Genomic DNA, 25,276 nt, shown 5'->3' on the forward strand with positions numbered 1-25,276 from the left:
TGGCATTTGGCATACCAAATAGCTGCCTTGCATATGCCCTAACACAAACATATGCTTGTTGCATCAAAAGTTTTCTTGAAGTTTTTGTCTCTCTTCCTCCCTCCACCTTCCTCCTTTCCAGAGGGAACATCTATGCTGGTACACAGGCCCTCACATGAAGTCCAGAGACCCTCTCAGATGCCCACTCACATCCCTGCAAGTGGCTATTAATTTTCCACTAACGTCCTCCTTCTCACAACAGGAGGGTTAAGCTGTGAGCTGCTGAAACTCTCACAGCTCAAGCAGCATTCAGTTTACACTTGAAGCGTAATGCTTCCTGCTGTTGCACAGTGTGCAAAGAAAGTTGGATGATCAGGCAAGTCAGACACATGAAGAACTTCATACTGGATACCTTGCCTCAAAAGCAATTATTAGAAGTGTCTGACCGATGCCACATGATGAATTGCTCTCTTCTGGCTGTGTTGATTATGGAGGGAGCCTAGACACTTGTCTTAAGTGCTCTGCATCTCTTTGCAAGGGCCAGACGCTTACCTGACTTATACAGCAGTGGAAAAGTCAGACTCTAAACAGGGCAGTTTGAATCTAGCATTTACAGACAAGGAAATCTCCAAAAACGATATGTGTTCCTAGAGCTCTCTTAGGACCTGACTCTCAGAAAAGCATCCCACTGCTCAAACAATACATCTGAGCAATTCCATGTGTTCTGCCCACAGAACGTGCCCGAGAGTCCCTTGAGAACTGTATGGGCAAAAGCATACACCGTTTAGCAGATACATCACTACACACAAATGTATTTCATTCCTTTCCCAATAAGGCCTTTTGAATTTGTTAAAAAGTATTTGCAGAGAAAATGAAGGGAGCCCCTGGCATCAGGAGTCCTTGGAGAGAGCACTGTGCACTGGCTAAAGGCTCTGCTGATCACAGTTGGAAGGACAGCCTGACTTTATCAGGAGGATCAAGGAGAAGAAGAGGTGGAATATGGGAAAGGTTGGAGGAAGATAAAAAGGAGGAATTTATCCATCAAGGTCAGCTAATTGGAGAAAAGTTTCCGCATTGGGGTGGCTGCAAGCAGTATTAATCCAAGCCAAAATTTTACCCTTTGGAACCTTGTGCATTCCTCATGTAAGGTTTTTCACATTGCCATAGAAAAGAAGGGTCTATTTTGGTACAGAATCATTCTGGGGCAGGTTTTACTCTCCATATGTTTGCATAAATCTACAGAGGGCAATGGAGTTACACCACTGCGTGTTGGTGTGAGATCAGAGGAAAGCTTAGTATGTCTCACCTTGTCTGACAGACTCTTTGACCCATTTCACTCTTTTTTACTCTGTCAGCGTTCCAAGGTCAAAGACCATGCCCAAATCTAAAGCAGATCATAACTCAGATGCTGTATTTTAAAGACATAGACTCTCTTTTTTAAAATATTACAATTTAAAATATACTTTCCTTTGTTAGCTTTTTTACTACATTCAAATGATCTTGACTTGGGCTAGGGGGCACACATGTATCCGGGAGGAGTGATCCCATTTCCTTCACACCAGTTTCCGTGGTATCATCATCATCATCATCTGCTTGTTTCTGCCCTTGATCACATCCTCTGAAAAGCTGGCAGATGTGAAACCTGAGCTACCCATGGGCCTCCAAACATCCCATAGCAGTAGGTATCCAAAATGGTTCAGATCATCTCTAATTTCTCTGTGGATCACATGTCTCCTTCAGAAAAAGGGTGGGGAGCAGATGTGCAAAACAGAGAGAGACTACGGAAGGGAGGGGTGGGAGGGAGAAAGAGATATTACATGCAGAAGGACTGCAGAAATTTAAAACGCTGGTCAGACTGGATACGTTAACTGCGTGCAAAAGTCTCCTAGTGAGAATATTTCCTTTTGGATGATTTAACAAATGTAAGCTGGATCAAGTCTACATTATGCAAGAAATATGTTAGGTTTCTTCTCTAGCTATGCACAAATGGCTGGGAAAAGCTGGATATAGCCCCATCCCATAAATGGAATCAGAAATAAATTGAAAGATTTATAAATTGGAGGTGCAATTCTTCAGCTACATTGGTTTAAAGATGGTGAAATGAATGACTAAAACGTTCCCTCACAGTGTTTTATGAAGCAGATCTAATGTGCAGGTTTTGTGACCTGCAGTGACTTTAACTTCTCAGTAAATCAAAAAGCTTAACAAATATTAAGATGGCAAAGATTACCTGTGTGTGCCAGATTTTATCTTTTATCCGTTATCATTTAGGAAATGAAAAGCTTGAGTCAGAAATCAGACAGCCGGTCACGTGGCTGTGGCGGTCTGGCAGCCCCACAAGACAAGAACCTGCAGGAGACATAGAAACTACACATTCCCTGATTAGTTTTTAGTCCTTAAGAAACAGCTCTTTTATTGTTATTACTATTAGCAACCAATGAGCTTTAGAATCAGAGCAATTCCTTTCTAAATTCCACTGCAATGAAAATTCATTATCACGAGCTCGAAGAAGCAGCTGGGTATACAGCTCAGCTCGTGGCCAGGCTTAGGGGCAGCACCAGGCATATATGAGAGCTTTGGAGGTGTGGAGATCTGGGATATGGAAAACCAGCACCCACTTGACAATGCAGAGGCCAAAGAAATCAGCTTTTACAAATCAGCCTTGAGCAACAGGAAACCTGTGGCCAGACTGGATCCTGGCTAAGCCACAGGTGAGAGGCCCACAGAACATGGGGGAGATCAGCCCTTCTTCAGGTGGAGTGCGCCCTTGATGCCAGCAGAGACTTGCATTTCATTCCTGAATGTGTAGGAGTTAGCTGCTGTGGTACAGGAGCTTGCTTTTCATATCTATAGAGCTCCATATATGTCAAGGACCTTGAGGGTGAAACAGGTGTCTGTATTTTACCCCAGTTCCCAACATTCTCCAAACTGGCGGCTGAGGAAATGTAAGATCATACCTAGTGCCTACATGGATGTGGACTTCTTCAAAACATTTTAAAACCCTGTGAGATTTCCTAAGTTAACATTGTGTGTACTGGTGGGATACCGAGGTAGAGTGGAGAAGGTCTGCTTCAAAGTCACAAAATATAGCAAAAATCAAATCACAACAAAAGTTTGACCATCTCTAAATTCAAACCACAAACCCAATCACTTGATCAGTTCTATTAGCTTGCCAAACACACGTGAAACTTTTCTTCTTTTCTTTGAAGAAATTAAGATAATCCCAAAGGTTAGACAACCTCCATAACAAAATCAAGTCTGTAACACATCAATTGCAGGCAAAACACCGTGTTCTGTGTTCATAAACTCCTCTTTGCTCTAAGAAGGTCATAGAGTCATAGCATCATTAAGGTTGGAAAAGACCACTAAGATCCAAATCCAACCCATCCCCACCATGCTCACTAACAGTGTCACTCAGTGCCACATTTACATGTTTCTTGAAAACCTCCAGGGGTGACAACTCCACTCCTTGCCCAACAGCCTTCATTCTTCTCACCCCTGAAGTCCTTTTACCCAGCTACCAGAGGCGTTTGTGGCCATCCTCTCTCTTCTTCCTCTTACAGTTGTGATTCAATATATACTGAATATACATTGTAGTGCAATAAGAAAGAGAAAGGAAATTGAAAGTTTTGTAAAATTGAAGTTCCTTTCCTCCTCAAAAAGAGCAATATCAATTTAAAAATAGCAGAGCTTTTCTTCAGTTCTGAACCAATACTGTAGCTATTTAACAGTAGAGAGGTGTTAATGTAAAACAAAGCAAAGAAAAAACTATTTCTCCTTTCAGCTGATACACTGTTATTTCCAAAATACTTGGTCCACTATCACAGCCTGAAAAGGACCATTGGCCAGAAGCTGATGAAGTCCAAGTGCACCATTGCCACTTCTCCTTGTGCATGGTCATAAAAAAAACAAATGTCACCAAGAAACCCTGCAGCTGTTGTGAATCAGCTTCCTTCCAAAGGCTTAAGCAGAACATTATCAACCAACATTAGGTCCAATGCGTAATGCAAAAATAATACTATGTTGAAAATAAATTACTGGGTAACTTACAGGTAAACCAAGAGAGAAGCTTATATATAAATAAATAAAGGTGAGCAATTAGAACAATAAAGCAGTTCAAGTAGGAATAGAATCAAATTTAATATAAACAAGCTTCAGGACCATCTATGTTAAGACAACAGCTTTGGTGCAAGTCTGATTATGTATTTTCCCTCCATTCCACTACATCTGTGTTAAACCTGGAGTGAAAATTAAGCATTAAAGACTAATATTCATCCTGAAAGTCAGGACACCTCCTCTGGAAAACATGCAAATGCAAGTTCCCAGGACTGTGCAGAGACATATATATTACAGTATCTTCTCATTTTGTATTATATAATGGATACAATTCATATAATTAATGGATAATAATATATTGATGAAATCCTTGCATCTTCCTCCTATTTTTAAACTTCTGGATTTAACACTAAAGGAAGTCATGAGCTAATGTCCACATATTGCAGTGTGAACAGAATAAACTCTGTCTACAACTAGCAAGGGGCTAAAAGGTAACTGCACAATCTGCTCAGAGCAAGGGGTGCTGTGTATCTCTTTTCTGCCAAAAGCAGATTGCGACTCAGCAAGTCAGTTTTCTACCCTGCTCTCCCTGACTTTGGGAAGTAAGTTATTTGACTGCTTTTCACAACATGGAGTCACCCCTGCCACATGCCAAGCCTGACACTTCAGGCCAACAGGAGTATGGGGATGAGGGCATCTTGTTTTCTGTGTCCTGGTGCCTTCCATCTCAAACCTAACTTGATTGCTGTGGGAGAAACCCTTGCTGTTCCCATCAGGAACATGGCATTTGCTTCGAATTAAGACCAAAGGCATTACTGACATGTGTCTTACTGCATTTACGAGATCTTTACTCCAAGGTAAGTTAAAAAAATAATAATACAGTGCCCAGTCTCATACTCACTGCCTGCTCAACTTAATCCAAAGCCTAGAATTGTTCATGCTCACTAATAAGACACCAGTATCAGTCTGCGAACATAGCAGGATGGGGTGAAATTCTCTGTGTTGGCATTTGGTGGGACAGCATTCCTTCAAGAAGCACAGTTGTTTGCATCAGCACATATATCAAAGCCCTCATTTTCACAGCCCTTGTTTAAACTCACCCAAAAAAAGGACATCACCACATTGCTCTTCATTCCCACTCATCAAGAGAATCAGTTTTAAATGGAGTTTACTCACTCACTGCTGGCCTTATAGAAGCTTGGAAATTCCTGAGCAAAATCAGAAACCATGGCATGAAAGCAGAGAACCTGAAGAAGCAGACAAAAAGAAGAAAGCAGTAAGGCCTGAGTAAAGCATACAACATATCCAAGAAGATTTGTATACAAACTGAATGTAGTGGGACTGTGTTCTTTCTAGCTGCAATATGAGTCTTTAATTATGAAAGTTCCTCTATTAAATGGGCTTTCATTACTAAATACATTGCTATGTCTTCGGTTCTTATTAAGATTCAATTTACCTATTCATTTTTCTGTTCTTTGAGTTCTTAATAAAATGAATGGCTGGCATCTCCTACTGTTCCCTTTTGTATTCTTGCCAATTGAATAACATCACAGCATTTTGCAGTAATGTTGTTTGGGTCATTTATAGATAGAAAATGTCAAGTACCTTTTCTATGCAATTTCAATATTTGTTTTACTCTCCATTGTTTCTAATATCCCTTGAGAACCTTGAAAATAATGTTATTTCCTTAACAAGTTTGGCCTTTCTTCCTTCTACTTCAAAAATTGTTTTCTTGAGGCCTTATTACTTGCCATTATAGACTATAAGTAACTTCCACAATGTCCCATTAACATTACTGGTCATATATGTCTGGGTTAGAGAAAAGAACCAATCAATAAATAAATAAGTGTATATCTTGTTGTCTTCCTAGTTCATGGATGCTCTGCAAAGAAAAACAATGGAGAAAATCTCCCTATATCCTGAGCTGTTTCCCGCCTAGTTGAACTTTCATTACATGAGAGCAAGTAGAGCAAGTCCCTTAACAATTTGATTCTGCATATATATATATGCATATATACATTTAATCCTATCCCCCCTCATTATTTAAAATAAGAGGAGCAATAGCATTTACTAGAAAATTTCATGAAAACCTCTTCAAGTTTTGAGAAAGGCTGCTAAACTAGAACATGGGAGCTCAGATTGTAAGCTGGAAACAAGGGGGTAACACAGGGGTATATCTTAGGGTGATCTAGTGGATCAAGTGGACTCCTAAGCTTTTATTTCACAGGTTGCAAAGCTCAGTGCTTTAGCTTCCTTTTCTTCTGTTGTTTTTTGCTTTTTTTTTAATTGCTGTTGCTTTTGGTTTTGGTGGCTCTTGTTTTATTTTTTAAGAATATAAAGATTTTCACTTAGAAATATCTTTGTAGATGGCAAATGTCTTTTAGTTGTTGAGTGCCAATGCTTAGATTCCTCAGAGTGGAACAAAACAGAAAGTCCCTGGCAATGTCCCCTAGTATGTAGTATGTGGGGTTTAGAATCTTTCCATGGAGCCATGTGGGCTTAAAGTCTAATCATTAGGCCCATGAGATAGCCTGGCTTCCAGAGTACCAGCCTTTCCCTTCCTTTTAAACCTATTTGCAAAGCATTTGGGGGACTCGAATCCCCTGGATTCCCTCTGTCTATTCCCTGCTTTGTTTTCCAGCCTGCCAAAGGGAAGCTGTTTTCAAGCTTTCTCCTCTGCAATGTCAGTGACAAAACAGGCAAAGGTAGTTAAAGGCAAGAATTTACTTACGACAGCAAATCTGCACGAGTACACTCCTGGACAATATTTTTTTTAGCACATTGTGATTTTTAGAACTGGCATATATTTAAAACCTGCACAGACTGGAAGCTCCCAGCAATTCATTCATTCAAGGTTGTGGTGAGAGGAGGGAGGAAGAAAGCTGTGCTGAAGTGTTTATGAGAGGTAACGCATGTAATTGAATCTCACTGGAGTGCACATGAACTGTCCAGGATGCTACTTGCACAGACAGAGGCACAACAAAGAACAGCACACCCTGTTCACATTTCAGAGGCCTTTGTGGGTTTGCTTCAAATGCGGCGTTCTAAAGACAGAACATGGGATAAGTAACTCATCCAACAGGCCAAAGGAGTCACAATGGCTACTTAATTATGAAACTCTTCTAGGCACTTATATATTAATTCATGGTCTAATGTGGTGTCAAGCTGAGGCGAATAAAGGTTAACATATTCTATTAGTCCCAATTGTCACAAGAATTTCATTGAACAATATGGTTCATTAAATGCTGAATCTAATAATTATGTTCACCATAATAGAAATTATTCATATGAACATGATCTGAATAGTTGTGATTTATTAATTTAGACATAAATTTAATTAGCAATTGATTTCAATTGAATCTCACTCTGAACAATAAGTTGTGTTGTAAGCCACGTACTGGAAACAATATCTGAAAAGAAATAAGGAACATTGAGGCAATAAGCTTGTCAATATTCTTCATTCCTACTGCTGCTTGCCACTGTGTAAGAACAGCACTCCTGTCAAGCACAGAATTCACACACACACCTGAAAAAAAAGGAAAAAAAAAAGGGGGGGGGGGGGGGGAATGTGTCTCTCCCCAAATCCCAGTGGTTCAAGATCTCTTTTTGGGAGTATTGCTGGGTAGAAGTTAGAAGTGCTCCCTCAGGTCAGAGCAGCATGAAGTGGCTCAACCTCTGTGGATGGGAAACGCCATATGAAGTCCATGTAGAGACACTTCAGTACAAACACAAGGCAAGATAATGAGTCAAAACTGCTAACTCCTTGCCACAGCATATAATTACCAAGCCATTGAGTCTCCTTGTCACCTGCTCCCAATAACACTGGCAGTATGCACTGCTTCCACAGGTATGCCCAGGCTTCCCACAAAGCTGTACCACACAGCATACCACCAAGTGTTGGCCCAGCAGGGCCACCAGAACTCTTCCTGACTCAGTTTTCCCCTCCATAAAACAGGGATAAAAACTGCAGTCTTGGCAGAGATCTGAGAACCTTAATTCACTAATGTCTCTAAACCCCTCTGAGGTTCTTATTCGGAAGGCGCTGTAAAAATGCAAAGTATTATCACTGATTCAAACTGACCTTCCCCTTGAAATATCACCATTTGAGCTATAATTCCAAATCCTGACTCTAACCAAGTGCTACGCTGTGGGATTAACCACATTAATGCGTAAAGCTGTTGCTCTTTTTCTCCCCCCAATGTTCACAAGCTAATGCTTGTAGGGGTCTAATCTTGGACAATTCCTTGATGATACAGATTTTCAGATGAAAATTACTGTTGCATTTTCCTGACTTCTAACAAATTTTAATCTCATTGCGCCTACAGTTTGTAACATTCTTTAATTATAAATACAGCATTCTCTGTATACTCCTTCCTAATTTGAGTGTATATCTCTGTTGTCTGCACACAAACTGTAAATCATTGTATTAAGAGTGATTACACACCCACTGACACAGAAAATTCATGATCGGGTTGTAAGACATAAGAGGTTTACCAGATTGAATGTGGCATGGCCACATATTCTACAGAATTTATTATGATTTCTAATCAATCCTCCTCCCCTAAACCAAGATCCCTTAACTCAGGCTCTCACTATACTTCAGAAGGGCATTTCAGATGGATATGTTTTTAAAATACAGCTGAATACCTACCTAGAGGAATGCCATGATGACATTTTAAAACACAGGGTTATAAATGAATAGTTGGATTTCCATAGTTAGGTCAAATCCAGCTTTCCTTGTACAGAGCTAGGATCTGGTCTGATTATATGTTAACTGTTTTATATAAGTAAAATTTGCCAAATCTTAGGATGCAAAATAGAAGCAGCATCCACTCTACAGTGTGTTGATCCGTTGAAAGACTCCAACAAGTGGTCTTGAGTCTGTACAATTGAACAGCACTCCTCATCTCTGCTGGAAATCCAAGACTTATGATGATTAAAGAATTAAAGAGTTGTGAATCTTGTAAACCTGTAAATCTTGACAAATAAGCAGATTAGACACCTGTGGTAAAAGGCATAATGCTGATTTTAGCAGTGGAAAAAAAGGTAAGGCACAAGGTGCTCCACAGCCCCATCAGATGCCATAGCAGCAGTAACATTGCTGAAAACAGTTCACTTACATTACTTTACCACACACAGAATGTTGTCAGGCTAACCACACTCATCTCCGGGATGGACAGGCATGTGGAGAGCAGGCCTGTGTCCTTGCCTACATCCTGGTGAGCCATCGGTGTGACTGAAGACTGGCTGTTCCCAAGGGTCCTTAGGGATCCCTCCAGTGCACAGCAGCACTGCCAAGTGAAGCTCTCTGTAATCCTGCCCCAGGCACGATTCCAACTTTAGGGCAAAAGAGACAATTTGGCTCCTGCACCAAAGGAAGGAATCTCTACAGCTCACTATGCTGAGCTTTGGGGCATACCAAAATACCCACAATACCTCACAAAGCAGAATTTTCTCTCCTGAACTATGCTCTCCCTTTCTCATTCACCTAATAAGCTTGCATCTTCCAGAGCACCCAGAAATACAGCATTTCAAGGAACGACCAAGGGGCATACACATCTACATATTCTGTTGCAGAATCTTGGACTACAAAAGTCTGCCAAAGGACAGACAGAGGATGAGTGAGATTAAGCAAGCCAAGTAGGTCAGGACTAGTACAGTTCTCAGGCCAGTACAACACAGCACATTGAGGAAGCTTCCAGAAAGCATACAGAAATGGATGTTTGAGACAATGAATGCCCTAATTGGAAGCCCATTCTCACCGCTTCCCTCAATTAAGGAGAATCATGGATAATTCTGCCAAGATATTGATGGACAATGTAAGCATTGGCTTGAAAACTTTTGCTATTTAATGAACCAAACTCTACCCAGTTGTGAATTACAAGTGATCCAAAAATAAATCCAGTTGAATGCAGTCTAGAGATGATTAAGTCAAAAAGTTACAAAATGATCAATCACTGAATCCCTATAACTTCTCATAGGAGATACTAGAATACAGAGCTTTTGATTTCATGTCTTGGCTTAATCAAGTTTTCTCAAATGTTGAAACACTGGTTATGTTCCAGAAGACAGAATAAGCAGCTGCATTCTCCCTTTAAAATAAGAAAAAGGAGAGCCAACATTTGCTCAAATTGTAGAGGATTAATTCCACTGACAGTCACGCAAAATGGCTTACAACTCAAACACTGAGCGAGTCGTAACCAGATCTTAGCCCTGAAGCAAGAGCTAACTAATATAACTTGTCTACAAAGTAATCCAAAGTAACTAGTACATACACTCTGTGAAATACTAGCTTAAAGCCCATTGGAAGATCAAGGAATATGGAATCAACACAAGTTTTAGGTGCTGCATCAGTCAGCTTGGTGTCCTGCTACACCACAACCATGTAGAATGATCACAGAATCGTTTGCATTGGAAGGGACCCTTAAAGGTCACCTAGCCCAACTCCCCTGCAGCAAACAGCAGATCAGGTTGCTCAGAGCTCCCTCAGCCTGACCTTGACTGTCTCCAGGGAAGGGATATCCACCACCTCTCTGGGCAACCTGTGCCATGCCTTACCACCCTGACTGTAAAAAACATATTCCTTTAATCCAATCTAAATCTCTCCTCTTTTAGTCTAAAACCTTTTCCCCTTTTCTGATCAGAACAGACCCTGCTGAAGCGTCTGTCCCCTTACAGCTTCTTTGCATCATTATAAAATCAGCCCAGGCTTTTGCCTTGCCTCCAGATCCTACCTTCTTCTTGCAGCTGAAAATGGCAAGGGCAACTGTGAGCACAATACCAGGGTTTGGTGCAACTAATTTATTTGACACCAAGACAGAGACAACCCAGGAACAGAGTAGACATGGGTCACGTGTTTAGTGGAAAAACTTTAGTGTGAAGTTACCTAGAGCATCTGCATTGTGCACTGGATGTCAACAGAATCAGCAGTGCACAGAGGAATGTTCTTCCACTAGAAGTATTCATGTTCTAAGGCCAAATGAGAAGGAAAAATACTTAAAATATAAATTGTCATCTTCAGAGGAACTCAAATATATTAAAAGAGGGAAAAGAAATTAGAGAGGTTCCAGTGTCAAAAATGACAGCACACACTTAACTCAAAAATCTGCTGCTCTGATTTGATTGCAGACCTAGTGGTATTTGGCTGATCTCCAGTGCAGAGTGGTTTTATGCTAGTTGAGAGCAGTCAAACCCCTTGCTTCATAAAAGAAATGGGAAGATTGGCTCAGCAACATCGTTTAAACTTGCTCTCAAATGTTTGTAGGTAGACCTTGAGAAAAAGGATGCATAAATACATGACCTTGGATAACAGTTCTGTCCCTCTGGCTTCTCTGCATATAAACACAGGCTCTCACAGATTTATCAGTATAATATTAAATACATTTTTGCAAAAAATCTTTTTAGTCTATAGCAGCCTTTGACTTCCAAAACTTGATGCACAGTACGTCACCATGAGATCAAAATGACAAGAAATGGAATGGAGGGTTTGGGTTTTCCAAAGGGCAACAGTAACACTCCAACACCTGATACTCTCAATTGCACCACTGTTTTATCTGATGTTCACATAGGAGCATTTAAAAAATACTGGAAAGTCATGACTGGCCCGGCGCCTGGGAAACCTGACAAAACAGCAATGATAGGATTACAAACTGCTGACAGCTGCACTGAGAGATGCATTTTACTGAGTACACCAGGGTGATCACACCCGTGCGATTAGAAGAACTGACCAGGAATGTGTAGAGAGGGCACAATCATCGACCTAGAGAGCCCTTGCTCAAACAAGAACATCCAGAGAGCTTTAATTAGTGAGCGAGCTAAAGGGCAGTGGGCGAGAGTATCTTCAAGGTGGGGCACTGGCTGGGTGCACCAGTAGGCCTGGCCAGCAGCACAGCAGTCAGAACGAATTGCAGAAGACAAAGCTAGAGGACTCCCCAGGAACCACAGCTCAGGCAGCTGGTGCAAGGTCTAGGTCCATCTTTGCCCTGGGTGATGGAAAGAAGGAGATATCACACCAAGAGCGCCAGTGCTGCAGAGACACAAACTGAATAGTGTGTAAACAAAGAGGAGGACAAAACAAGATGAGCTGCCTGACAAAAGATGCCACGAGGTATCAATAAATAAATAAATTAAATAAATAAATAAAGGGCTTGTACCTTTCCCAACATTTGCCTTGATGCAAACATAGTCTTTTGAAATGAAGGGCTGTATAATTCGTGCCTGAATTTTGCTAATATAAAAAACTTAAAATGTATATTTTCACTTCATACAGCTACACACTTGAGACAGAATTAAGCATAATCGGGCATTTTAAACCACAAAACTCATGTGTGTATGACTTAAAAAACTTTCTGAGAGAACTCAGAAAATAAACCACTTGTAGTTATTTCACCCATATTTTCCTCTGATTGCTAGCACTTGGATGTTCATGAATTGGGTGGGGTGATGTAGAAGATTGGAAAAGACCCTCAAGATCATCAAGTCCAAACACCAAACTGACCTACTGAGTCCTATCTAAGCCACGTTCCTTAATGTCTCATCCACGCATCTCTCGAATGCCTCCAGTGCTGAAGGCTCCACCAGTTCCCTGGACAGCCTGTTGCAATGCCCCACCACCTTTTCTGAGAAGAAATTCTTCCTAACATCCAATCTAAACCTCTCTGGCACAATCTGAGTCTGAATCCTTGAGTCCTATCCCTTATCACTTGTGAAAAGAGATAGACCCCTTCTCCTGGCTGCAGCCTCCTTTCAAGCAGCTGTAGAACAATGAGGTCTCCCTTCAGACTTCCCTTCTCCAGGCCAAACAGCCTCTGTTCCCTCAAACTCTTCTGATAACTGGTCTTCTACTTCCTGCACCAGCTCAGTTGCTCTTCTCCGTGTGTCAGTACACAGGTATTTGAGTACATACATACTCACACAGAGTCAATATTGTGATTATTTTGTGTGGTTGTTTTCTATTTTCTAAAAAAGAAGTAAGAAATAGTCTGGTGTTTCCAGAAAATAAAAATGATTACAGATAACAAATGCTATTTTCATATTTTTAATTCAAATGAATTCTCTCTATTCTTTCCTTGCCTAGCTCTGATGCAGCATCCTTATCATGTGATCACAGAAACGTTCCTTCTACTCATCATTGCTTTAAATTTATTGTATATCCCCACTCATTTGTTTCAGTCCCTTACAAAGTTTACAAGGTTGTCCACACATAGCAGGGCTCCCTTTTCACGTGTTTCTCTTCCATAAAAGCTTCTCACTTATTTTAAATATAACTACAAGCCAAGAGAAAATGATTACAAAGAGCACTCTCATTAGTTTTGTACCATCAGGACAATGTTTATATGAGTTTGTACTACAGAGGAACTCATATTTGAATAACACATGCACATTGTCCTCAGACAAGGAAAAAAATGTCCAACCAACCATGTAAGCCAAGACAAGAAATTTAATTAGGAAGATAAGAGTTGGGTTTTTGTTTTTGGGTTTTTTTAGGTTATGGAAAAAAGATAATTTTAAGCATAGAATTAGCATCTTCTAATAATCTTAGACAAAAATGATTTTGTTTTGCTTTGGTTTGTAAATTAGCTCATGATTAAAGTATCTCTCTAGTTGAGCTTCATTGTCTTTTTGTGCCTATTTTCTGAATGCAACCCTGACCTGAATACTCTTGTAGCTCAAGTACAAGATTTGAGAGCATGAGAGGAACAATTACTATAAAGTGAAGTACTTACAGTTTTACTGCAAAATCAATGAACTTTCAAGTGATTTTTATCATATTTTGCAGCTGTTCTGTTTGCTTTGAATGATGTTTATCACATCAAAAACCATAGCACTTTTAAGGGATGCTTTCTCTGGAAACTTCCTCCACCTTTTATTTCCTTGCCTTGCCCAGCACTGTAAATCTCCTTCCCAAGGATATTTTTACCCTGCAATTCTCCCATGCCTCAGAAATGATCTTTCTCAGTACTTAGGCCGTGACTTTGCTTGGTCCCTGCCCTGTTTTCTCTCACGGTTGCTTCAATGAGGAAAAGTTTCAGGTTCCCAAGTACCTGACTTAACTCACAGCTTTGCAGCAGTTCAGCTGTATGTCACCATTCAAGGCTTCCTCTCTGACACTTTTACTGTCTGAAGGAACAGTCCCATGAGACCTAGGCATGCAGCAGCTCAGACTGTCCCACCAGTGTGAAGCAGGGAGGTGACACTCTCCCACAGCACCTGATCCACGAGGACATTTGTAGACTGTAGAGGTAAACATTATACTGACTTTAGTACTACAGGGTTAGTGTCAGGCAATATTTACTATATGCTGCTGCTCCTTCTCAGCAGCTATGGGTCATGCTGGATATCAACAAGCTAATGCCACAAACCTTCCTCCCTGGGCAGAGCTCCATTAGCAGTCCCTTGGACTCCAGCACGAGTGATATAATTACTGTGGTACTCCACTGTATCAGTCACTGCACACACACTTACCAAGCGGATGGCCTCTTACTTCAGATAATTTACAATCCAGGTTACAACCAGATGCAACAGGGGCAAAGCAAACACGCTGCAAGAGGAGAGCTGAGAGAGAATGAGGCGACAATAAAAGGCAAACAAACAAAATAAACCCAAAACATATCTATCAACTGGCATGTTCTTGTGGGTACTGCAGTGAGAGAGGGTTTATTCACGGTGTTATACCCAGCAGCACTGGATAATAAAATTATATTTTGTACATTTACCAGTACATAAAATTAATGCAGCTGTGTAATTCCTATTATTCTTCCTTATGTAATTCATATCACTCCTATCTCCTTTCTGTTTAAACCAACAGAAATTTAATTTTACTTAAATGCTTACTTATCACCAGTAAAACCTTTGCTTTTTTCTTTTTAACCTGAATTATTTGTTTTATCAGAACTAATACAAAGATGTACTCGTGTTGCTTCACAAGGCAAGCAAGCAGCGCTCACACCTACTTTTAAATTACATTTGCTGACCTTCTAGACAATATTCTTTGATACTTCTGGCCAAACTACAGAAGTTTAAAGTGCACCGTTGTGCTGCTCAAAGACAGCTTAGAATGGGAGCAATGAAGCCTTAGAGTTGCTGTACTGTGGTACCTGAGCAGGTAGGTAGCTTCCTTGTGCCCAGTGAAGTAAAAGCACATCAACTAAGAACAAAATGAAGGCAATGACCACACAACTAATATGTGGCAAACTGATCACACACCTGAGTCCAAAGGGGAGGACGACACTGAGGGACTTTATAATCAAAAAACACGAGGCCCCCTGTAAGTTACACACACAGTTAAAAGTTGAAATTGTGAAAATACCTCTTTGAGGGAGTGTACCAGCAGTGACACCCCTACAGGGGCAGCCATGTGATGGGTCTGGCCCTGGAGAACTTGAGCCATCTATTGCATGTCTTCCCATAGACACAGATATAAATTTTGGATTCTTGACAAGAGTAATGGGACTTTATCCAGAGTAACAGTAATTTCAAAACAGTTCTGAAACAAAAAAAAAAAGAAAAAGTGATGAAATCTTTCTTCCTTTTTTTATGTTGCTAAGGATGATATCTCCATTACATCCCTCCCCTAGGGCTGCCTAACAGGCATGCATTTAAATTTAGCTGGTTATAGCCTTGTAATGACAGTTTCCAGCCTTTTGTCTTCTTTTATTTTCCTTCTTTTACAAAACTGCTGTTAATTAAATCTAACAACTGACAAAGCCATACATGCATATGAGACATCCAAGTGTGCTTATGTCTATGGTGTAAGTGATTTCAAGTGAGAAACAAAGATTTTTTAAACCTTGGAGTGCAGATCTCACCTTCCAAAAGTAACAATTTCGGCTCTTCCAAATTACATTGATATTTCTACAAATAGCCCCATCTTGATGCAAACAGAAAAAAAGAAAAAAAAAAAAAAGTGAAAATTTTATCAGAAAACTAAAAGTAAAATAAAAATTCAACTCAGAATAGTTTTAATTTAGGATTTGTTTAATTTCAGGATGTTATTCCATATCCTATTTATGTTACCTTAATCTGTTAGTATTTACTCTAACGTGTCAATATTTATAGTGCACTGCACAGACTAAATATAGAGTTATTTTTGTTGTTTGAGTACTTTACTATGAAAAGGCTGAGAGAGCTGTTACTTAACCCTCCCCAAACAGAATCTTATTCTCTCCAGTCTGGGTGTCTTAAAACTGTGTGGCACTAAAGCAGGCCAGCTCTTTGATAGTACTTCTTCAAAAAGTTCTGTTATTTCAGACTTATAGAAACACTGTGTGTGTCATTAAATAAATATAAGGATATAATGAAGAATGAAACACTGCTATTGATAAAAATTCTACAGGCAACAAATATAGATAATACAAATCCAGCATGGTAGGACTTGAGAAACATCATAGATTTTAACAGTAGGCATGCACAAGGGTTATCGCTGATTTTAATTTCTTCCATACCACCTGAATGCCTATTATTTCCCATTTTGTATCCAAAAGCCATCATTAAACTGAAGCACATCTTACAGCACAACATGCAATATTTTCCAGTGACAGAGAAACCACTTCAGCCCTTAAGTTGTTGGAACAGTTAATTATCCTCCCTGGTAAAAATGTGCCTTATATCTAGGCTAAATTAGCCAAGCTTCACCTTCTAGCCCTGGGCTCTTATATATCTTTTTACTAATGTTACAGCTTGTATTTTTTCTCCTGTAGATATTTTTATCACACTTTAACCTTCTCTTTGATGAACAAAATGTATTAAGATCCTTGACTCGCGCATTCCAAAACAGGTTTCCATTCAGATAATTGTTTCTGTCACTCTTTCCTGAACTACAACCTTTTAACTTCATTTTGAAATGTGGCCTTTCAGAGTGGACAGCACAACAGCTGCTTTCAGGAAAGCCTTTCCCTCTCTCTAAGTCCAAGGATTTGTTCTTCTGGCCACAATCAGCTACCTGCCCACCCGTAATCCAAAATTTCTTTGCTAGGTCTTCAGCACATCTCAGTATCATGCGACACAATTTCAGAGACAAGCAAGAAGAAATAGAAGGAAAGTTGGTTTGTTTCTGCTGCTGTCGTGAACTCAGCTGCGCACAGGTATGCACAGGTGCACCTCGTAAGCTGCTTTCTGCAGCTCTGAGGCTTATTTGATTGGCATTACCAATGTTACAGGATAGCCATGATGTGAAAATACCAAAAAGTGAGCATAGGCAGCTCCTCCTTAAGTAGGCCACCATCTCAGTTGGTCTCCACAAACCATTTTAGGGTTGTTTAGAACAAAATCTGCAGGAAATCATTAGATACAGGTAGCGTGTGAGTCCGCTAACAAGAGCACTAAGTTTGGGAAAACCTGTTATCTGGCACAACTTCTAGAATGAAGTACTTATCTGAGCTAGTTACAGTACATAAGTTTTACAGAACATTAAGGGGGAAAGTGACAATGAAAACAGTTCCCTCTGCACCACTGCCTGCTCTCAGCTGAGCTATTACCCCTTGTGGCTTTGCAAGATATTAGTCAAAAACAAAATTAAAAAATAAAAGCGGGAAAAAAAGACCTACAGCACATAAAGCGCCCTCAGGGTCTGCGCCAGAAAATCATGCTGAAATAGCATTAGTAGTGACTCTAAGTCACTTACAGAAGTTTGTAGAAAACAGGAAGGTATTCATGTTGCTTCCAGTTTTTAATGGATTATTTGTCTTTCCCAAGAAATGACTTGCAGGGATGAAAGTCAGCACTGCCAAAGCTGCTTTTGCAGGTCTCGCTGCCTGGCTGCTCTGCACAGTCCCCACAGATTCTCCTTAGTTTTTGTAAACTCAAAAACATCGCATGGTGCCAGGGGATGCTGCAACACAGTCTTCACAAGGATTTTCTGAAATCTACCTCTCTTCCAAACCACTTGTGTGTACTGAAGTATCAACAAGGCCTTTTTCTGAATAAGTGCCCTCATATAGATCAATGTTCTCAGTCATGAACCTTCAGATACCCTGAATTAGGTTCCCTACAATTATCAGGTTGCCTTAAAAAGCTTTTACAGTTGACATACTTGAAGCTGAAGGGACATATCTGATGAAACTTTATTTAGATGATACATTCTCGGGTGCTGTATGACATCTTGTTCATTGCTGTGGAGTTGGGACTAGATGACCTTTAAGGGTTCGTGCCAGCTCAAACAATTCTATGATTCTGTAAGCCTTATTGAAGAACCTAAAAAATTCTGGGCCATAGAGACAACATATACAGGAGCAGGGTCTCATTACTCCAAGTAGAAGATGGCTGTGGGCTGTGAGAGTGGATGCTTGACATTAGGGAAGGCAGATTCCGGGTAATAAACAGATTTCTTCTCTAAGTATTGCCTTCAGAGCAGGCTAGAAATTTCCTTTTTTCACTGGCATGTACAGCCCACAAAAAGGACAATACTTCTGGAAGCACAAAGTTTGACACAGTAACAAAATCACATCTTAAAACCCAAACCCCTGAGCTTCAGTGCTTAAAAAAGGTGGCAGCTTGACAGACCTGGAGACTGACAGCAGCAGTGTCAGCTTTCCTCACACTTCTCTGCCAAAGCACCTCAACCTTGACCTGAGGAGAAAACCAAGGGGGGTTTAAGCGGGATTTCATGCCCATTCACTCTGGCATCTCTGCTGAGATTGCCAACAAGGGGGCCAATTAGTGCCTGCTTAGGAGGACTGTTTTTTCTCACCGTGTGGAAATGACACCTGGCTGCTGGAACTGGGCAGAGGACCACCAGTTCCCTGGATGCTGGTGATGGCACAGCCACTGCACGGGTTACCACTCTTGGTTACCCCACATGCACTGACACACAGTGATTCCGAGTCACTGTCCAAGTGAAAGCAAACATGTTTTCCTTTCCCAAGAAGTCACTCTTTCTCGATTGGGGATAGCATCCTTTTGTTAAAAACTGAATATGTGGGTGAATTCTTAATATTCAAGGTCCTGGAATCTCATTGCAGGTTTAAAAGCTGGCTTTGCCATGCAGCCAAGTAAAAACCCATCAAAAAATTGCAGGAGGACAGAAGGAGATGAAGCAAGAAGGCTCAACCTTCTTTGTTAAAGAGAGAAAACACAACTTTCCTATTGGATTATTCCCATCTTATTTGTTCTCAGTTTCACAAGACTTAACTGGCAAATGTCTTGGGTATTTCTTTGCTTTTAAGATTTCTTAATACAATAGCAGCCGCCTTATCTGCATATAGAAAAAAGTATTACAGAAAAGCTGCCCTCTCAGCAGGAGGCAGACAGCCTCAAGCACACTGGAACAAAATGAGATGTATCACAGACCGATCACTTGGTCCAGCAACCAAGAGGGGAATAGATGCTACTGTAATATGTATAGACATAGGTCTCTTGAACTTAGACACTATAGAAGTCATCACACTTTAATTAATGACCTATCAGTGAAGTTTGAATAAGAGCCCATTTGTAATGTAAGCTGTTAAAGTACTGCTTAATGGAATGGGTAACTTCATTACTAATTAAAATAATGTTCTAAACATATTTGTCATGAATTCCAATTCATTCGACTTCATTTTGTCAAGAGAAAAAGCTAAGAGTCATTCTCTTTGAAATCAGACATCACCCTTCAGTTCATCTGTCACCAAGTCAGGCTTGCTAACATCTCTAAGGATGTCATCTGACTAGAGTTTTCTATCACTCTGTCATTCCAGGTGCACTTCTTGACAATTTTTTTAGATCCCAGTCCAGAGTCTCCTTCAGAAATCTAGAAGGACCATGAAGATTGCATCAAGGACTTGATTAAACAACAGATAACATGCATAACCAGCACACTAACCTCATTTGCAAGCTCTCACAGTAGATGATTGACAGCTGATGCCCTAAGCAAAACTGCTGTTTATAAAGTCCTTTTCAGTCTAGCTACATTAGTCTCTCTGCATAGCAGCAGTCAGTACACTGCTATCAAAACCAAGACTGTGACTGATAATATTGAACTCTTCATTACCCCAAGTGTTGCTGCAAGTAATACCAGGAGTTTGGACACCGTCGTTCAATAAAGGCTCATTATTATAAATATTCAGCTTATGTCATGATGAGAACAAACAGCTTTGCAGCCAAGGTGAAAGGGGTGAACTGTAAATAGGCCAAGGTTATGGTTGAGACAGTGCCCTATTTTTATGATGTGACCTTGGAGTCTAGCAATGGAATGCAAGTTCAGTGGAATACACTGAATCCTGTGTATTCAAAAAGAACTGTTGGTTGTTACCAGCTTTTAGAAAAAAATAAATCATAGAAGGAAGAAGCACAGTCAAATGATGCAGAAGGGGGTTCTTCTGCTGATTAAGTCTGATGTTTCAGTACTTCATACTTCAGTACTTAGTAAGGTTCAAAACTCAGCTAAGATTTTGTTTGTTTGTTCTGTTTTTTTAATCCTGTAATAGTTTCTTGAATTAGATAAGACACCACAGATAAACTGTGTCTGGCGCTACAGTTCATGTGACTCATAAGAATAGAGATTTGTCCTGGCCTCCTCTCCTGAATTCACTTTCCCTCCACTCCAAAGGTGGCTGCATGTGGCACAGACTCTTTTAAAGCTGGCTCAGCACCAGTATCTCTCAGCAAGAGCTGCTAATCTCTCCCTGGGAACAGCACCTAGATTGCTCTGCCTAAAGTCACAACACACCCTTTTGCTTCCTTTGTCCACTTGGTATTTCAGCCTAATTAACAACAAGTTTCCAATGATAAAAGAATAAAATTACTTCCCAGTACTATGAATATATTGATTCACATGAGCTGAGTAGTTGCCCTGACAGCTTTATTGCAGAAAGAAAGAGGAATAATGAAAGAGTTTTATTTGACCGAGTTTCTTATTGCACTTGCATGCTGTGTGAGTCAAACTAATCAAGAACCTCCATTGGATCTGCTGCTGGCTTGTTCCTTGAAAATTCAGTCAATACAGACACTTGATCTTCTGTACTGGATTACTGCTGTATTACCACAATGTTTACAAAAGTGCTCAAATCCCACAGAGCCTTTCAGAACACAGCAGAGATGAGTGACTCCAGGAATACACACACCATATTCTCATTCCTTTCAGATTGTGCCCTTTACATTAATTACTTCTATACAAGAACACATTTACCTCTGCTACAGGCATTTCTAGGCCCCTCTCGCCTCAGCAACTGAAATGCTCACAACTACATGAATCATGTCCAGACTAACAAAGTACAAAAGTGTTGTTACGATGCACAAAGAGTTATATGGGGAACAAGGACACCATTGAAACACTGTGGTCAAACAGGGAACCGAATCATACCACCAATGGTCAATGTTTGCAGAGCCACAAGAACAGGTTATATGCACATACCTGAAATACTGATAGCCAACAGGATCAGAAATAATATGGAATTCAGTGCAGGAACGGATGATGAGCCTATGCCTTGCCTTGCTAAGGAACAAGTAGAAAAATCAGTCCCATCCTCATTCATCCATAGAAAACAAAAATAGTATCCCCAAGGCAGGAAAAAGGGGGAAATAATCATTTATTAAGGAACAGTAAATGCTTGAATAGTACTGCAAAGAATATCCACTAATAACCAGACAGAGTGGACTGACTTAATCTTACTCTAGGAAGAAAATCTCTTTAAATGTCCCAATATTTCTGAGGTAATGAAACTGAAATCTTAACTGCTTGAAGAAGTTTTCAAAAAACCTCAGAGAATATTTCCCATTAAGAAGAAAATAAAGTGTGTGCTGAGGGTCTTTTAATTCTCTTCTTAGGAATTAATCACTAGAATATTTTCCTTTCTATGTCATCAGCCATTCTGCCATTAAAAAACTGCAATACAGTTTCTTTAATAGCGAGGTCATAGTGAGAGTGCATTGTTGAAATCATCATTTACAGCTGGTCTTGCACATGGTTTGCAAAGTCAAGCTAGTTGTGCAAACTGTCCTACTGGTCTGAACTCAGGCTAATTTTCCTTTAGGTATTAGATGACTTCAAATAAGCTCATGATAAACAGAAGTGACTTCTGGAAGATCCGTGTAGTTTAGACAAAAGCTAGGATCAGTTATATCAAAATGGTATGTCAACATAAATCTGACTGAAGAGAGTTGCTGAAATTAACCCCAAGCTGTAGTTAAATTAGCAGCAAGGGTTCAAAAAATGTCACTGTCCCCTGTTCTCCCTGACTGACTCCTTCCACACAAGTTACTGATCTCACATGAGACATTGGAATAACCTCATTGCCACACCTTTGTGGCTGAAATTCAGTATGGCATCTCAGACAGAAAGAGGTGTTCGTATACTCCAAGTGGCAGATGAGAGACTGATATATGCTTTAAGTGAGTTACAACAAGGGTGTGGACTTGAAGAATGATAGTTCCAACTTTTTAACCCAGCACAACTTAATTGGCCCAAGCTGACTCAGAACCCAAAGTCAGCAGTCATTTGAAACTAATTAGTTTAGTCTGACAAACATACAACTCCCGGGTAAATACAAAGCCTGATCTTTTCTTTTGTCATGAATTTTCCAAGCCAGAGGGGAACCTAAAAGGAAGGGGAGCTTTCCCATCAGGTTATCAGAATAAACCATGGACTCAAGAGCTGTTTTCCTCAGCTCAATTCAGTACTGCTTCCAAAGTCCATCATAACCACTAGTCTGCTTTAACTGCCTTACGTTACCCAGTTCAGAACCCTCTGGTCTGACAGACATTGTGAAAAGACATGGTGTGTCCAGTCCAGAAAGTTTACCTCCTCATTCACGCACCAAGTTCACTTCCCCTCGGCACAAGGGCACAAGTCAGAGCTCAGCAATAACATGGGTCATTCCTGCAGCTCAAGCCACCTGAGAGAGCTTTCCCATCAAATTAGTGCCAGTTAACATGCACACATACATGAAGAGGAAAGTCATATTCAGCAGCAATACCTAAGGAGTAACTCAGAAAAAAACTTTTCAGACCAGCAGTGTGGTTTTGTATCATTCTCAGTTCACTTTGGGGCCTTTCCAAACAACAGGCCCACATGTGACCAGCACAAATCCCCACTGTAGAGACTTAGTATAGCCCTGCAGCACCAAACAAAGCAATCCTTAAATGGCATTTGCTGATCCTGTCAGCTGAGGTGGCAGTGATTCCTGTGTGGGATACCTTGTCTCTTGGTCCAGGATTACCCAATCTGAGTCTTGGAATTATAATCTCAGTGCAGAGGAGCAACAGCTCTTGAACTACCACAATTTTCAGGCCAATACTTGAAAGAAAACCAGAGCCAATGCCAGTTTACTGTACTATGTTGGGCTATAAATGGTAACAGTTCAAGAGCTGCTCAGCCATTTCTGCTCTGAAGTCAGCAATCTCAGAAGGAAGCATAGGAGAGGGCGGGTGGTGGGCAGCAATGACACTTCAGCCATACAAATTTAATCTGAAGCCATAAGTGAGTCAACACCTCTGCTGAAGTGATGTGTCTGGCCAGAGATTGCACAGCCTTTCCCCCAAAGAGGTCACTAGAGAGAAGGTGAAGATAAAACACACGGAACGCAGGCATGTGAAATAACAGCCTTGCAGTCCTTATTCATTCAAGCCATACCCTGAAGAATGCCACTTGAGCGAGGACAACATGCATGAGTAGAGAGCCTGAGTTATTTAAGGCCGTGTACTCATTTTGATAAACAGGTAAACACTCAGACAGTTGACAGGGCTACATTACTTTACAGCATTGCCTAAAATCTTGCCTCAGTTTTGTAGTCAGTAAAATGGAGTCACAATTTTTGAAATGCAGCTGAGAATCCATTGAAGGTATTTGGTGAAGGATTTGGATAACCTAAAATGCTGAGTGTCGTTAGGCCACAGAATATTATTTAATAACACAATGAGCAAGAAGCAAAAAATACAAGACCTTTCAGTGCAAAGGCAACATAGAAAATTGCCAGTGGCAACAAACTGCAGGGTCAGCTAAACAGCCAAACAAGGGTAAAACAGGCTTGGCTGTGTCCATCCTCCAGCAGCTTAGGGCTCATAGCTGCAACCTGCACTTAATGTTTCTCCTGCCTTCCTCCCCCTGGGACAGGGTGGCCTCTTCTGGCTGTTCACATGATGAGCGTCAGCATTCAGCATTGCCTACACTGCAGAGAAACCTCCAACCCAGCCTGCATGTAATCATTTTATATGTTAAGAATAATTCACACGACAATGAGCCGCTACCTTGAGTTAGCCATAAGGACCAGGTTCTCAGCTTATCTGTTACGTCCAAAATAGTATTTACACAATACCAGAAATGAGCATGAGAAGAATCTGCAAGTTGAGGCCTCTGTCCAGCAATCTATGCTGGCAGAGCTATAAAAGGGTTTGGACATAGCACAGAGAGTGATATCAGTAAACACTGGGAGAGAAGAGAGTGAGGGTCATAACTGCAAGACCATCTGTTTGCTTCCATTTGCTGTGTACACATCTCGTTAGTACTGCAAGCTAGTAAGACAGAGAGGGTCGTAGAAGTATCGAGTTATTAATGAATAGCTGTACTTGCATCTTCTACACTGTAACTGACATCAGTAGTTGTGGTGGCATTTAAAATACTGGTTTCTGAAGAAGGTAAAGGTGTTAATATTCCTGACTTGAAATACACTAGTATGCAAAAAAACATTTGGTTAATGGACAGTTCTGTTATAAGAATTCTTATTTCATGGTGGATGTTCTTCCTCATCCATTAACATTTTCTTTAAAAATCCTTAATTCCTTTGCTGAGATCATTTGAACTTGGATGGTCAAGCCTATGAGCAGTGTTCTAGGTACTGGGACAAAAGAATAAGCTACAATAAAATGAAGAATGCTTTGTGCTGTTTGGTAAGATGAACGAAGGAAACCAGGTTATTTGCAATTAGTTAATGTAGATCAATATTTGATTTATCCTCAATGAATCTCCTCTAAGCTTCCAAATCAATGAAGAGAATTGTGCAGCTGCATCTTGCTCTGTTCTCTACCTGCAGCCAGATGTGGGCTTTACTAAACCACATGTGGGAGCGAAAACAGAGCCAAGGGCCCTTCTCAGAGAATCACCTGCCACTTGACCATATGGTTTCAACCTTGGAGCCAGGTAGCAAGGGCATTCCAGCCTTCTGCAATCTGCAAGAATCAGAGATATTGCAAACTATCCAGGAAGGGCAGAACCGGACCTGGAAAGAGAGAATGGCACCTCTCACTGCTGAAGAGGAAATCTTAGATTTGAGTACCTCCTCTCTTAAATTAGAATAGCGTGGCAATAGCTCCATAAAGACCAAGAGCATATACC

At 40.5% G+C, this 25,276-nt stretch overlaps 1 long non-coding RNA gene across 1 annotated transcript in view; it reads right to left on the bottom strand.

Annotated features, from left to right (window-relative positions):
• The window catches only part of LOC116653231, a 123,022-nt gene that overhangs the window by 77,537 nt on the left and 20,209 nt on the right, over nucleotides 1-25,276 (bottom strand). Inside the window, exon 2 of the long non-coding RNA XR_004306758.1 lies at nucleotides 2,210-5,282. This is a non-coding gene — a long non-coding RNA (uncharacterized LOC116653231). The remainder of the gene's footprint in view (nucleotides 1-2,209; nucleotides 5,283-25,276) is intronic.

The sequence above is a fragment of the Coturnix japonica genome, chromosome 3, assembly GCF_001577835.2.
Source record: "Coturnix japonica isolate 7356 chromosome 3, Coturnix japonica 2.1, whole genome shotgun sequence".
NCBI classification, from domain to species: domain Eukaryota; kingdom Metazoa; phylum Chordata; class Aves; order Galliformes; family Phasianidae; genus Coturnix; species Coturnix japonica.